The 16,144-nt window shown below is 41.2% G+C and overlaps 1 protein-coding gene across 3 annotated transcripts in view; it reads right to left on the bottom strand.

Moving 5' to 3' along the window:
* Nucleotides 1-16,144, bottom strand: part of Fas3 (fasciclin 3) — a 365,977-nt gene that overhangs the window by 349,466 nt on the left and 367 nt on the right. The gene's annotated exons all lie outside the window — the stretch shown is intronic.

Below are 16,144 nucleotides of genomic sequence, written 5' to 3' on the forward strand. Positions count from 1 at the left end.
ACAAACGACATTAATTAGCATAATTGCAATTTATAACAAAGGTGAATGAAAACGCAATTGTACGGTGCGCTTGTGTGTACTTACTTTGCGAAAATAGGAATCCTCAAATGTAAATTACACCGTATACGATCGTAAAAATCGCTCCATGCTGTTTCAATTAGCGGAATTGGCGATTGTACCACGATTGCGGACCTTTTATCTGTTCCATGAAATACAGTATGCTGTATTTCATAGTAAACTAAGAAATATAGAATCACACTCATGCGTAAGAAAATACAGATACAAACTAGTATAACCTGGCGTCGTTCGTCTTTGATCGAATTATTTAAAACAAGAACGTGAAATTCGCTGCTCTGATTCGCATACACAAATCGATACGTTCCATAAAAGAAAATAAAAACGTTGATCGTACATTTCTATTGTATAAATAGAACGTCGATCAGAAGATAACGATAAAGAAAGTATAAGAAAATTCGTTCGGGTATGTCGAAATAGCATTGAATCGCGAAACAAGAAAAGGCAATTATGTCCGTTTGAAAAGAAAGATGGTAAGTTCTAAACCGAGTCTCATCGAGGTTTCGTCGCAGCGCCAAACGAGGAAGTATCAGAGTGGAAGAAAGAGTCGAGTCACGACTTTCATCGTGGCGTGGCACGAGAAGATCCACCTTGCTTGTCCCAACAGACATAGAAACGACAATACTCCGTTGTTCTTCCTACTTCTCCTTTTCTTTCAGCCTTCTTTTCGCTCCACTGGCAGAAACTTTCTGGCTTTTCGGCCGAGAGCTGGCTAACGACGTAACGGCGCTAATTTATCAGATGCGACTAAGGTGATAAGAATCGTCGTCTTCGGTTCGTGGAATGCGATTGCTGAATCGAAACCTCGGAATCGATCCTCACCTAGTCGCGATAATAAGGCCCGTTGCCTAAGAAAGACAACGACGCTTTGTACTTGCTAATGAGATCGCTCGTGTGTCAATGTCAACTCTATTAAGCACGGACGTTTCCAGTACCTACATGTATGGCAATAAAACAATAAAAATATACAGTCTTATTCCGAACACGATATTACGAATCAAATGAAAAATGCACGTGTTTCCATATAGAATGGATCCATTACGCGGAACCGATATTCGTGCGTGAATTCATATTTCCGCGTTTACCCCTCCAATCAAAATAAATAGAAAGGTTCGATCATAGTAAGAGAAACTTCAGTATCAGGCCGTAGAGGCAATCCTTCCCCTGTATGTTAGCTTCTAAATTATGCCAGGCATATTTTGCGATTTCCCGTGGAACAGCAACCGGTTGATCGATTTTCTGTCGGAAAAATGATACTGATATACGAGGTACGGTCGATTCCAATTCCCGTGAAGTCTAGTCTCGAAGAATATAATAGTGCAGTGATCTGTAGGCATGCTGTTGCCTTTATCGGCTACGTATGTAGCGCCTAGATGTCCACGTAGCCCGTCCACATACCGGGTATGTAACTTATATGCGCAACCTTGTCACTAAAAAACATTTGCTTGTGTTTCTCTTTCAAATAACCGCGAGACTCCTCACATCTTCTTACAACAGACAAGACACGAGAACGAATTGCTCACGCAAATTCCGCTAACATTCTACGTCGAATTAAACACGATTAGCGGCCATTACTCGGTCGTATTAATTAACAGCCAGTGGCTCTCTGCGGGTGCCCTCGCGTAATTGTTTCTTCCTCTTTGTTCCTTTTTGCTTTCTTTCCTACCGGTCGACCTTTTGATTAACTACGATTGCCATACTAGAAATTGAACAATACGTTTCGTTGGTTAATAACATCAGAAGGCTCAGTGGTTCGACCTTGCTTATTGCTTCTCCTCCAGTTATAGAATAGATTTCGTGCAACCCGTGGGTATTGCTGACGTGAATAGATTCAATTGAAAACTATGGGCGTAACGCAGAAACTATCGAAGCGAGGACCGGTTCATCAACGAGCGCCAGCCGACGCCGCCGCTTGCCGGAGCTCGAAAGTTTTCCAGGGAACAATAGGCCTCGACCTGGTTCCAAGAAAAATAAATTCCACGATGATAAACGCGCCGAGGGCCTACGGAGTCCCCATGCAGATTTACACAATATAAACGGACGCCGCTCGGAAATCGCACTTTTTAGCATTAGCGGAGAACTCGGATCGAACTCGTGGCTCGGTTTTCGTAAGACTAAGAGAGGTCTTGTACACGAATCACGTGAATTCACGGGTAAATCTATCGCTAGCCGCTACAGTTACATGGTTTATACTAACACGCAACACATGTACATGATACTACGCACGCACGTCTACTTGGGTAAATACCTCCGTTATACACATTTTCGAGAAGTGACGTGCATAAAAGACCCTGTCAAGTCGTGCGTACAATGTTCAGATAACGATACATACCCGCGGTTCGACGTTGATTTTTTTTCGGAACACGACGCATGTTTTTCATATCTGCATGTGTAAGCCACTTCCTTCTTTGCTCGCAAATTACGGCATTTTTCAAAACGGTAGTAGATGCACACGACACGCGGATTACGTTGATTTAATTGCATTTCAAACAAGCGATGCTATCGCGGAAAATGTGAAGTCAGAACAAGACTCGTTACGAACGAACTCGCGATCAATGGGAAAAACGAGGTACATACACGCTGTAAAAAGAAAGCGTCGATTTCGAATTGCATTTGCAATTCAGATAGCACGGCCGATATTTATCTCGTCCGATATATATTTTCGACACGGACTACCTACAACAAATACCATTAAATACAAACCAACATCGGCTATCGTCTTCAATACACCGCTAACTATATATCTCTTGCCTTTTCTCTACTTTTTTAACAATTGTACAACGTTTTATGTACATACGCGTAGCATAATCGTTTGGATCGCGTAAGAAGCGCGAAATCGGATGGAAATTCGATTAAAAATCAATGACGTGTACGCATGAACAAAATTCACTAATGAGATTATCGGATATAGATAATGATCACGCGTATTCGCATGGGTATTGCGACTGACTCAGCGTTGACTGAGAAGATTTGCTGGGCTTTCATAAAATCAAGACGATAAAAAAAATCCCGCGAATCTCTGATCAAAGGAAAACTTGGCAACTTGCCTATGTCGTGTCGTGGTTCGCGTCCACAACTGTGTCACGTAATTTTTAAAGTGAAAAACACAAGATTCGGTCTGAAGTCAAGTTTATTTTTCACAGTTAGGTTTTGCTACAAAAAGATCGGAAGAAGAACTGTTTGGTCCTGGCTCGTACCATCAGGGAAGAAAGCTCGGTGTGGGTGTGCCCTTTTGAACTCAGAACGCGGATTCGTCGTCCGCACTTTTCGATAGAAAAGTGAGGGTAATGATCCGCGATGCCCATTGGCTAATGAATGATAAAGAAAACTAGATATGGGCATCCTTGTTCCTGAGAAAAGTTTGTTATCTCGCCAGACACCCGCTTTCTCCGTAATAGTTAAGAGCGTGCAACAAATATGCGGACCATCTGTAAACCGAAAATGTTTATGTGAAGAGAAATGAAACAGAACAGATTCGGTTTACGGTGTCTCCTTAGGCCTGTTGAGGGTTAGCGCTAACAATGGGTAGTCCTTAACGCCCAGACTATGAGGAATCTCGCAAGGGCCATAGCATCTGGCGTAGCACGTGCTAAACAAAAATTTGATCCGTGACATTCCCCCCTTCTTAGATTTAACTTGGTCCCTCAAGTTTTCCTCAGGAGGCCTTTGCGAAATCGTACTCGATGTGGTTTGAAAATTACACCTGATTCCTATTTTCCTTCGGGGTGGCACGTATTGGTTGAGGTATAGGTGTTGGGTGTTGCGGCCAGGGCGCTTGGTGCTGGTGGGGCTGTTGACTAAAATTTTATTTGGGCAGAAAAAAATAAATTAATACATAAATTGTTATACAGATATTCTTTTCTCTCCCCTTTTTTTTCTAATAGTATGGTTTTTATTTGTGCGGATATTATTCTGGCAAAGAGAAGTGTCGACCTGGAAAGTAGGGCTTTAAACGATTGCCGTGTATCTTTTTATCTTGGATTAAATAATAGGGGGTGCATACTTTATCAATTGTGTATGGTCCCAACCATTCCACATCAAGTTTATGTTTTTTATGATCGTTGTGTACTAAAACGGAGTCTCCTTCTTTGAAAACTGATTGGGGCTTTAAGATTTTTCGTTTTTGATCGCGCTGATATCGCTGTTTGCTCTTGATTAGTGTTTCGCGAGCGTGTCGGAGTCTAGAATCCCATTCCTTTTTGCGGAACGTGACTTCGTCTGCGTACGTGCGTTGGGGATTCTTGGATATTGTGGAAGGGAGATTGGCTTGGTGTCCGAATGTGAGTTCGAATGGCGTGTAACCGGTGGAATCATGTATCATTGTATTATATGCGAGGCATACAAAATTAAGTTGGTCGTCCCATTCTTCATCTGAATTTCGCTGTATCGATTTTAACATGTCTGTTACTACTGCGTGTGTCCGTTCTAAAGATCCGTTACTCTGTGGGTGGAAGGATGTTGTCTTGATGTGTTTGATTTTAAACGCGTTTTCGTACTGTTGCATTAAACTAGATATAAAATTCTGTCCGCGATCGGTTAGTATCTTCTTTGGGGCGGAAAAAATGTAAATGTAATGATTCAAGAGTGCGTTCCAAATTGTTTCCGTTTGCTGAGTCTTTAGTGGCACGAGTATTAAATATTTTGTCAGTTCGTCATGTATGGATAGAATGTACTGATTGCCCTTTTTTGTCTTTTTCAATGGCCCTAATATATCCATAGCAATCTTATCGTTCGGTTCGAAGGGTGTGTCGGTGATACAAGGTTCTTCACGCGGTCTGATACGTGTAGTTTTAGATGTTTGGCAAGTGTCACATGATTCTACGTGTTGTTGTACGCGTTTCATCAAATCTGGTACTCTGTGCCGTTCGCGAATGCGGTCGTATGTCTTTTGTATGCCGGGGTGTCCTACTAGGTCGTGATTTTCCTTCAATAGTTCCTCTATTTCCTTGTCGCTGTATGTTTTAATTGGTTCCCATGCAAAATTTAATTCTTTCACGGTGTCGTTGAGGAATAGTAAAATTCGTTTGATCGCGTTCTTCTCCGTTTCTGTGAAACTGTCGTCGCCTATACCTATCTTTTCGTTCGTATGAATAATCTCGTTTAGCTTGTTCAACCATTTGATTTCGTCGTAATTCCCTAGCTCTGTTTTGGATAATTGATAGAAATATTTACGGTTCGGAGTCATTTTGAGAATTTTGGGCAACGCGTCGGTAGATTTTTTCCAATCGTGATATTTTTTATCGAGTTCTACGTTTAAATTTCTGTTTCGTCTAGTTAAAACATGTATCCTAGATAGTGCGTCGGCTGCGGTATTATCTTTTCCTTTAGTATACTCTATGTCGTATTCGTACTCCTCTAATTTTAGTCTCCACCTCATCAGCCGTGACGAGGGGTCTTTGCAATTTTGTAGCCATTTTAACGCTTGGTGATCGGTTCGAATAAGGAATTTCCGGCCTAACAGATATTGTCGGAGGCGTTTCACGGCCCATACGATTGCCAAGAGTTCTTTTTCGGTTGTGGAATAATTTTGTTCCGGTAGGTTCAAAGTTCGCGAGATGTAACAACAGGGGTGTCCGTCTTGTGATAAGATTGCACCTATACCTTCGTTACTGGCGTCAGTTGTTAGTATGAAACGTTTTGTAAAGTCGGGGAATTTTAATACGGGTGATGAACAAAGTTTGTCTTTTAGTGTTTGGAATGCTTCCTGAGTTTTATCTGTCCAATGAAATGGTGTTTCCTTTTTTGTAAGCTCGGTCAGTGGTTTCGCGATTTTGGAGAAATTTTTGATGAACTTGCGGTAATAACCTGCTAGTCCTAAGAAACGTTTGATGTCCGTGGGGTTACGTGGCTGTTTGAAGTTACTGACGGCTTCTAATTTTTTGGGATTTGGTTTTACACCTTCGGCAGTTACTATGTGTCCGAGATATTCCAGTTCGGGTTTAAGGAATTCGCACTTATCAGGCTGTACCTTGAGTCCGAGTTCGCGTAAACGTTGCAATACCATCGCGAGATTATTATTGTGTTCTTCAATCGATTGTCCGAATACTATTATGTCGTCCAAATATACGAAACAGTGTTTATTTACGAGTCCTCTAAGAGCGGTGTCTATCATGCGTTGGAATGTTGCAGGTGCGTTTTTTAAACCAAATGGCATTCTATTATAATGGTAGTGTCCTTGTGGCGTGGAAAACGCCGTGTATTTTTTAGAGTCTGTGTCCATTGGAATTTGGTGGAATCCAGAGGATAAGTCAAGGGCCGAGAAAAATTTTGCGTTACCTAGTTGGGATAGTATGTCGTCTATATCGGGTAATGGGTATGCGTCTTGGTCAGTTAGTTCGTTTAATTTTCTAAAGTCTATTACAATTCGCCATTTCTGTTTCCCTGAGGCGTCTGCCTTTTTTGGTACTACCCAGACTGGTGAATTGTAAGGGGAGTCAGATGGTTCTATGATATTTTTTCGTAGCATTTCGTCCGTTTGTCGTTTGATTTCCTCTTTGTGGCATTCGGGTGGTCGGTAAGATTTTGTGTTAATGACTTTATTCTCTTTCAGCGTTATTTTGTGTTTAGCAAGGTTAGTGCACGGTAAAAGTTCGGTTTCTAGATTGAATACGTCGAGGTAAAACAGCAATATTTTTTCAATTGGTTCACGGAGGGGTTTTTCTATATGCGAGAGTCTGATTAAATCTTTGAATGTGGAGATTTGACCGTATGTATTTGAATTTTCGATGAGGTTAGTTATTCTGGCTGGGCACTTACCACCATTGATAAAGCATATCTTCGTCGGTTTTCCTTCCAGGTAGACTGTTTTTGACAATGCTTGTTTTGGGGGTACGTCGGTTTCCTGTTGCAATAAGAGAATGTTATCGTCTAGTTTGAGTTGTTGGTTTGAAAGTTCAAATTTAAATTTAGATAGGGCTGGCAAACCGAGTATGCCGTCCTCTATGATCGGAAAGTCATTGTCTACCACGAAGAATTCTACAACCTTACCAAATAATTTTATCAGCGCGTGTTCGTTAGTCTTAAATCTAGAGTGTCCCATTGAGAATTTCTGTTCTTTCACTATTGTTGGTCGCAATACACATCGTCGTTTGAGTATATTAATTCCTGCTCCGCTATCGACGAGGAGTCTAAGTCGTCGTCCGTCGGACCGTAGAACCACTGTGGGTAGTCTTCCTGTTGTGGCGTTAATTCGAAGGTCTGGTCTGTTGGTTCCTCTGTTTCTTCCTGGCGTTTTTCGAGGCTGTGAACTGCTGGTGGTCTCGGAGGTTGGCCGATTGTCTGAAAATTTCTACTCTGACTAGGGGCCTGTCCTGTTTGGTTACTCTTTGAATATTTCGATTGACCTCTTTGGGCCGGTGGCATTTGTTCGGCTTGCTGGGAGTTTCTTGACGTTGGATAAGGTGGTGGAGCTGGGTTTTTAATGGTTGGGTTGGGATCATCGGTCATCGGTCGTCGCTGCTCGGGGAATCGTGATCGTTCCGTTGGTCTTGATCGTCGATTTCTATCTTCCCTGAGGTATCGCTCGACGTAGGAGGCTCTGTTTTCGGCTTCGGCGATATTGTATAGTGGGTAGCCGAGTAATATTCTTCCTATTTCGGGTTTTAACCCTTGGATGAAATCGATTATGGAGTCTCTTAAGATCCTATCGTTCGTCGTTCGCCTAGTGATTTCGTCATGGTACTCATTCGTTATGCTGTTTTGTAATTTATTGAGTGCTCTGCGAAATCTGATAATGTAACTCTGAACACTTTCGCCGTGTTCCTGTCTTGTTTCGCGTAGTTCGTCTTGTTGTTCCCTAATGGAGGTTTGAGTGGCTACGTTTCGTCGTAGGGCATCGTACAAGTGTCCGTATTCGTGGATTGGTACATTGCGGATAGCCATTGCGGCTTTACCCGTAATTTTCCCGAACTTAATCATTCTGAGCAGTACCGTTTGTTCACAACACAAGGCTCGCACTTCGCGCACTTCGCGTATGAACTCTTCTACTCCGATATCGTCTTCGAGGCTTAGCTGTGGTAGACATGCCATCGCCTCCATGGCTCGTAACCTCGGAGGATCGAATCGCGGTAAACGGTCTTCGTAGGAAGGATAGTTTTCTGCTTCTGTTTGAATTGGAGCGAATGGTGGGGGAGTTCTGTCTCTCGCGGTAACAACTTCGTCCACGGTAATCATGGAGCTCCGTTCCGTATTAACGTTGTGTCCTAACGTAAATTTCGAGATGTTTTTGTTTAATAGCTCTATCTCTGCTGTACGCTTCTTATTTTCATTGTCGGTTATCTGTCGCGTTTCTTCCATACGTCGCGCAAGAAGTTCGATTTGTTTGACGAGGTCCTCATTTTGTTTCTGTATCGCGTCGAGTATGGCACGAGTCGATTTATCCATAACTCCGGTTGCAGAAACGGTTTCCTTTTTGTCCTTTTGTGGCATGGACATGATTCCAATCAAGCTTATCGAATCGGAATTATCGTCGTTTGAATTCGAAACGCTTGGGAAACTTGGTTTTCTCGCACGGTAACGCGAAAATGAATTGAGTTTTGTAGCTTACCGTAGTAGCTATGCCCGTCGAGGAGTCTCTGGGATGTTTCCTCTCTGGCTGGTTCTGGATTCTGAATCTTATTTGTAGGCTTGCTCTGCGCTGACCGTAGTCCTCTCGTCTAGTTTCACCGTAGTGGAACGTTGAAAGTTGCTGCAGGGCTTTGTGGTAGTGAAGATTCACAATGGTCCGCTGATCCTTCGATCTTCAATGATGCGCGCACGCCGAAATCGTGATTTCGTTTACACTGAAGCGAATGGATCCTTAGCAGGATCGCCAAAATGTCACGTAATTTTTAAAGTGAAAAACACAAGATTCGGTCTGAAGTCAAGTTTATTTTTCACAGTTAGGTTTTGCTACAAAAAGATCGGAAGAAGAACTGTTTGGTCCTGGCTCGTACCATCAGGGAAGAAAGCTCGGTGTGGGTGTGCCCTTTTGAACTCAGAACGCGGATTCGTCGTCCGCACTTTTCGATAGAAAAGTGAGGGTAATGATCCGCGATGCCCATTGGCTAATGAATGATAAAGAAAACTAGATATGGGCATCCTTGTTCCTGAGAAAAGTTTGTTATCTCGCCAGACACCCGCTTTCTCCGTAATAGTTAAGAGCGTGCAACAAATATGCGGACCATCTGTAAACCGAAAATGTTTATGTGAAGAGAAATGAAACAGAACAGATTCGGTTTACGGTGTCTCCTTAGGCCTGTTGAGGGTTAGCGCTAACAATGGGTAGTCCTTAACGCCCAGACTATGAGGAATCTCGCAAGGGCCATAGCATCTGGCGTAGCACGTGCTAAACAAAAATTTGATCCGTGACAACTGCATTCGCTACAAGAAAAATCGACTCGGCACGATTGCGAAAACTGCAGTTATAATTGCCTTGATATTCTTTCGTGGAATCTATAATTTGACAGCTAAGACGTGATTAGATCGTTTAGAAAAAAGAGAAACAGCTTATTTAATTACATAGAAAACGTATCGAAAATAAAATACTTGATCTAATCTCATATAAAGCAGGGAAAGGTAAAAGATTTTGACGATTAGTGTCGTCCGCGTTAAAGTGTTACGCCTCGCGTTAAAGCATTGTCTTGTAAATAATGAACGACTAAATAAATCGATACCTACGTCGAGCGATCTCCCGAAAATAATTCCTGGAAATAGTAAAACTTGGAAAGGTTTCATCGGTCTAACGAGGAACTTAACGGACAGCTAACGGAGCTGCGTACAATGGTTTCTATTGCGTAACTATTGGGAGGGAAAGTTGCGAGAGACTGCGAGCGTTTGGTTCGCGTGCACTTTACGAGGTCCCTTTCCGTGACCATGTGCTCTTTAGGATCGGGTCAATATCCTCCTTTCATCTATTTAGCCACGTACAATTAAGCCCTTCGCGAATGTCCGTCGATTAACAGAGCTCGCGCGTAACGTTTGACGCTGTTAAATTAGCCCGGTGTTCTTTGACCGCCATACTACTACGAACTTAAATCGATTAAGCAGCTAATTTGCTTCCGTTAGTTCTAACCATTTGCCACCCACGAGCGGTGTATCGCCGGAGAATCAGAGTCCACTAAGTGTATTGTACACGAAACTACGTATCAACAGGAATTGAAATTTAACTTCGATCGGTTGAAAAGTAGGTGAATAGTGGAACAGTAGTGCAGCACTTACTGCATTAAAACAGAGTAGGTACATGGTATAACTATGTATCGATAAGTGTAACGTACATTTAAAGGCGTGATATCCAAGGTTTACATAATATCATTCACAGCAGAGAAAATAACTTTTGATTTACTGCAACCTAAGATATTCTTTGTTATACTAGAATATTGTGGTTTTCGTAGCTAAATGCGATATACCGCTCGATAAATCTGCAACAATGAACAAGTTTTTTTCGAGTGAATCATCGTTCCACCGAGTGACGGTCTTCGTTCGTTCCAATCAAACGATATCTACGTTGAAATCGTCAACCATAAACGTTAACCCAGCAACGGTAATAGCGCCACCGTGTACAGAACTAATGCGTATCACCCTGAATCTCGATTTTCATTAATTATGCGTAGCTGTACACAGTCCGACACGGCACTACGTATTTTCGTGGCAGCTTAACGGCCTGACCGCTTTAGAAAACGCTCAACCACGTATCACACTGTATGAAATACGCTGCACAGGCCCGCACACGATCACCTCGCTATGCATATGCGTGCATAGGTGCGTGGAAACTCGTGTACGTGCTCATATAGGTCGCTTGTATGCATCACTTGAACAGCGCACTCATACAAACTATATAAATGCCTTTATTATGACGCTACCGTACACAACCATCGTTCGAATAATGTATTTTAATACGACGTGTATTTAGACACGCGTGTGCAATCGTGCGCAACCCTGTCAACATCCTTCAATTGAAGACAAGTTTATTGCGTCAAAATATCGCGAAAACTTAATTAATCCGACTGAATCTGCCAACAGATCGAACAATTTCAACCGATTAGCTGTTTTGTACTCTCACTCGCGATTAGCTAACTAAATACTTTAATAACTAACTCCGTTTTGACAAAGATACTCCGAAAGCTATATTCTCTATGTCCTCTAAATCATCCAGAAGCTAACAACTTCCAACCGCGCCCGACTGCACGTACTTACGAACGGCGTTAGAATACATAAGAAAAAAATGCCATAATCCACGCGTTTTAATTACGCACGGGACCTGCGCGCCCTACCGAAGGTTACAAGAAAGAAAGAGCGATCGTAGCTTGGCTGAGCGTAATTTGAGGATTTTAGACAGCGAAGGAGGGCCGAAAATAGGTACCGAAACCTGTTTCAAGGAGAACCTGTTGGTCGTCATAGGCCTATATATATAGTTCTCTACTCGCACCTACGTCGAGCGAACGTGTGTTGGACATCACGCACGTCCGTACACAGAAACGAGGAACGCACCTGCCACGTAACTTTTCTTCACGGGGCGTTTCACCTTCTTTCCGCCGCATCTAAATGACTTTCGGTCCGTATGACTTTGACCGTTGGATCTTTATGGCTGCTTTGACCCTTCGACGTAGGTCGTCTGCAACATAGCAGTCCCTTTGGCCCGTGAGTCCTTTGTTTAATTTGGCCGAGGGAGAACGATTCGACGAAGGAGAGAACCGTGTCAACGACCGTTAGAGTAGGTCGTACTTGTGACGAAACGTTACGTGCCTTTACGCAAGCCATAGTTAATCCACGTACCGTTCCATCGCTTGTTGGTTATGCAAATAAATACACCGTAATAATGGAAGAATCTATAGGTATTATTATGGATATAAAATCGATGAAACGAGTTGTTTAATTTCAGTCGGAAGATATGTAAATGTTCGTAAGTAACGATAATTAGTTGTTAAGAAACGAGGCTTTTCGATTAAGTTTCGGGGATATCAATGATCGAGATTATGATAAGTAGGGTCGTTAAATGGGCTAAGTATTTAATGACTTACCGTGTTACGAATGTAATACGTAAGTCAGGATTCCGCAAACGTGTCTATAAGATGAATCATTTTTCCACGAAGCAGGCGAATCATCGGTAAGCTCGCTACGTACTTCCTTTGCTATTTACTATTCATATTGACACTAATTACGAAATTCTACGGCGAAGCGTTTGTCTATTATTTTACTTATTGATTTATTTAAATTTTGTCATTCGCTTAATTACTCGTGGATTAATGATAAAAAATGACGCTTTCATAAGTAAAAGTGTTTGTTTCGCAGAAACCTGCCATAAAGATTAAGAAATAAACGTATTATCATTGATAAATTTTTTTTATCGTTTTATATTCCATTTGTAAATGAAACAGAACGTAAACGAGTGAAATATCTGTAGAAACTAAAAAATCAAATAACATTGAACGTCTATGTGAAAGAAACTGTATATGTCATAAGCATAAAAGAATGTGTGGTACGTAGAGTCTCTCTAGTTTCATCAGGAGCGTAGCACAATTAGGTCGTCAATTTGTTCTACACTGAACGACACCCTACGTTCTTCTGAAATAAATTTCGCTATATAATGGGATAGTTATATGTACAGTATCAATTAAACTGATAAATTCTTTGTTATCAGGAAGCAGACTATACGTTACACTAGTGAAACATTTTTTCAGCTGCCCCGGAAAAGTTATCAGCTTATCAATAATAATCATACTTTTAAAATGTTAGATAAGGTTGTTTTTGAATTTATTAGTACGATAATACATTCATGACCTTACTTTTGAACTACTGCAACTTCCACTAAAAATATATAGATACCAATTTTACTCGAACACGAATTTTTAACAAACTCTATATTTATTTACTACTTGCTGTATGTTTAATAACGCATCGTAACGTTTCTATCTCTTGTTCAATTTATAGACTGATTGCATAGATAAAATCTTCTTTGACTCGGTAATTTTCGTCGAAATTATCCAGAGGATTGATGGGGTCTCTGACCGACTGTAGGTCGTACATTAACTATGTCTACTATTGGTATGCGTGGGCTACGAAACTGGATTATCTAGAACCTGAAACGACCTGTATATATATATGTATAGTCTGTGTATTCGCAGCGAACGTGTGGCAGTATCGTGTTCGGCGTAAAAGACAAATGCTCCGGACTTTATCCTTGGACCGATGACTCGTACTCATCGATCAACGTTGACTCACCGAATCTTTAGAATCGAGATGCATTCTTCTGGCGAGAGGATGTGGTCGTGTTGCAGATGAATCGCGATAAAAAAAACGTAGAAGGAATATTTTGCATCCTGGTATTTGCGACTTCCAGAATTTCAGATTACCAGATATTTAGCTACGATGCGAGATTTCTCGAAGATCGGCGTTTTATGCAAAAAATGTCTAACTCGAATATGAAAAGCTGATATCGGAAAATAAAGGAAACAAGATCGATTGTATATATGAGCCGAGATTCTACGAGATATGAATCTCGTGCGAGCAGCGTTGTAGGAGCGGGAAACTATCTTTAGCATTTTCAATTACATCATTTGCATCGACCTTTCTTTACAGCTCAAGGTAAGCACGAGTTAAGTTCGCGTCGCATAGAGGGAAAGGCATTTCGTGTAAATGTAACCTTAAACTTTCCGTGTATACGAGGCGTATCCCTCGACGCGTTCCACGATGCCATGCACGTGGCCAAGATTGTAATTCTCCGACGATAATTTTCACCTTGACTTTCCACGCGTCAGGTAGTTAATTTTCGATCGGTTTTTGTTCTACGAGGGCTGTCGCGAGGAAACTCTTTGTCAGGGAAGCACGTCTCTATCGTTGTCGTAGTGACCGGATGTATTAAACAAATACTTCGTCTTCATCACACGAAACTTTCGTCTCGTGTTTTCTGCTCTTACCGGTAATAAAGTTTATAGAGAGTAATTATGATATAACAGTGTATTAATTAGTACACGAGTTTCTCCACCTCTTCTACTGTCCTCTCGTTTTATTAACTTTATCAACTATCTGATTTAATCTAGAGCTTCAAAACGGCGAACCTGCGCGAAATTTTAGAAAAAGAGAGAAGAAAGAAAAAGTACTGCCGGAATTAAGATGTTACTTAATGAAAAATTGTTCATAATCGTTAAGTACGTTGTCATAACCGTACCGATATCCTTGAATTCTATATATAAGCAAGAACTATCGCAAGAACTCAATCAGCAATAAACAGTTACTTCTATTCGAATCGTTCTGTTACCATGTACAACAAAAGCTGGTGTTGTGCTTGATACCGGGCGTTATTCATAACCCTAGATCGATAAATACCAGACTCTCGCTGCGTTTTATACCTACTTCCAGGGAAAGTATCTGTTTCGTTTTACTTTATACTGACATCAAGAAAAATAATATAACCGCGGGAAAAGCGGACGAGGGTGGTCTATTTTGCATGGTAATCGAATTCAAACAAGATACCATCCGACCACTACAAAATTTATAAACCATCAAGGGAAAATGTCCTAACCCTGAACGTCGCAGCATCCTAACCAGGATAACAAGCTTCTTCGTAGTAACAAAAGTTTCCATTGAAAAGTTTACATCGAAATTCCCTCTGCGAATTTAGCCCGTTCTACGATACGTATCGAAAGTCGAAACCGCATAACCGGTTTCCACAGTTTCGAGATCATTGGACGTTATAATGATTTAGAGCATGGTAAACTCGTTGCGATTACGTCACGTATATTTAATGAGGACAATAAAAAATTTTATCCATGATGATTGCAAAGCGAATATTTTATACGTAGTTATCGTGTATCGATCGCAGTTGAATGAGCACGAACGGATGGAAAAGTAAATAGCAACGAACGTCAAGGTTACGAAAACTGAAAAGGAACGTCGAAGCGCTTCGTAAACCACAGCAGATACATAATAGTAATTCTAGAAAATACAGAAAATATCTACGCTACAGACCACTAGTTACAACACCGTACCATAATTCCTGATTATACGGATACGAAAACATCAATTCTATAAGTAATAATAAAAACATTCGAACAGGTAAAATAACAAAATAGATATTATTATCATAAAAAGATTACGGATGTGTAAAGTGGCGTATCGTCAATGATAAATCTTCCATTATCGCGCTAGAATAATTCATACGGAACATTCTCCCCGTTCAGATAAGTGCTCAATAATTTCTTCGAATCTCCAATTTCCCAATCTCTTCCCTCTATTTCCGAAGAATACAATCGTTCCGTATCTATTTTAGAAAATAATCCCGAGATAAGTTATCAGCTATGAATGTGTCGAAGTTACAAGAAAGATGACTATGTTGCCAGTTTTCCAGCCTTTCAAGGAGAACGTTTGATGGAGAACCCCGATAACTTTCGACTTTCTAAGCTACGTATTTCAATAACCCGATACCGACTTCATTCACGCTTATTTTACTATTGATACGGCCGTGATCTCGGTGACCATCGGTTGACCTTAACAATGATCGTACAAATTATCGTGCCGGTCAACTAGGCCGAGCAAAGGAGCCAACGAACGTTTAGTTGCTTTTGCAACTTTCTCAGCAATAATTCACCATTACAGACCAGTTATAATTCGTTTAATCACATCAGTACGGCGATGCGATGAAACCTAATGTCAGTGCGGCACCAGTCTGTCTTGGTGACTAATCCGACCATGATTTCAACAAGAAACGGTTTTGCTCGTGATCAATAGAGGTATCGTTAACGTTACACAACATTCACCCATTGATCCATCATAATATTTCGTCGTTGGCTATACGACCTTTCTGTGAAGTAGTTTGAAACGCGATCGATTTTGTTTACTTCTTACCGTAATAACGACGTAAAATTACTACGTTTGATCGTACGATTTCGTACATTTTGTAGTACGCTCCACGTGAACACGATACTTTCTACAAGAATTATCCCCGCCTTTTGCACGCCATTTTAACACGAGATTTCAAACCGTTCGATAGATCGATTGAAAGGAATGGCGGCGAGAATCGTGCGCTGTCGTCGCAGAAAAACCGTTACACATACGTCACTATGATATTGTTCCGATAGTCGCGACGTGCAATTAC

The sequence above is a fragment of the Bombus fervidus genome, chromosome 16, assembly GCF_041682495.2.
Source record: "Bombus fervidus isolate BK054 chromosome 16, iyBomFerv1, whole genome shotgun sequence".
Classification (NCBI taxonomy): Eukaryota; Metazoa; Arthropoda; class Insecta; order Hymenoptera; family Apidae; genus Bombus; species Bombus fervidus.